General features: G+C 44.1%; 1 protein-coding gene and 1 long non-coding RNA gene across 2 annotated transcripts in view; one reads left to right on the top strand and one right to left on the bottom strand.

Moving 5' to 3' along the window:
• The window catches only part of LOC117956476 (oocyte zinc finger protein XlCOF6.1-like), a 59,752-nt gene that overhangs the window by 43,153 nt on the left and 16,377 nt on the right, over positions 1–222 (bottom strand). The gene's annotated exons all lie outside the window — the stretch shown is intronic.
• The window catches only part of LOC117956513, a 6,049-nt gene that overhangs the window by 853 nt on the left and 4,974 nt on the right, over positions 1–222 (top strand). The window lies entirely within an intron of this gene.

Genomic DNA, 222 nt, shown 5'->3' with positions numbered 1-222 from the left:
GTTCCTCCTGTTCCTCTTTAATGTGTGGGGGGGCCTCTGGCTCCTGCTGGTCCACACTAGCGCTACACTCCTGCTGCTCCTCTCCACCAACAATCACTTCAAGAACATCTGGAGGTAAAGCTGAAACACAGACAGACACACATTAAATATCTGTCTCAACAATACTTATGTGTGTATCCATGCCTGAAAATAAAGATTAAACAACAAGGCACAGTAATAAAA

The sequence above is a fragment of the Etheostoma cragini genome, chromosome 14 (assembly GCF_013103735.1).
Source record: "Etheostoma cragini isolate CJK2018 chromosome 14, CSU_Ecrag_1.0, whole genome shotgun sequence".
Taxonomy (NCBI): Eukaryota; Metazoa; Chordata; class Actinopteri; order Perciformes; family Percidae; genus Etheostoma; species Etheostoma cragini.
Note: the sequence above shows the minus strand (reverse complement) of the source record. Positions and strands in the feature narration are given on the sequence as shown.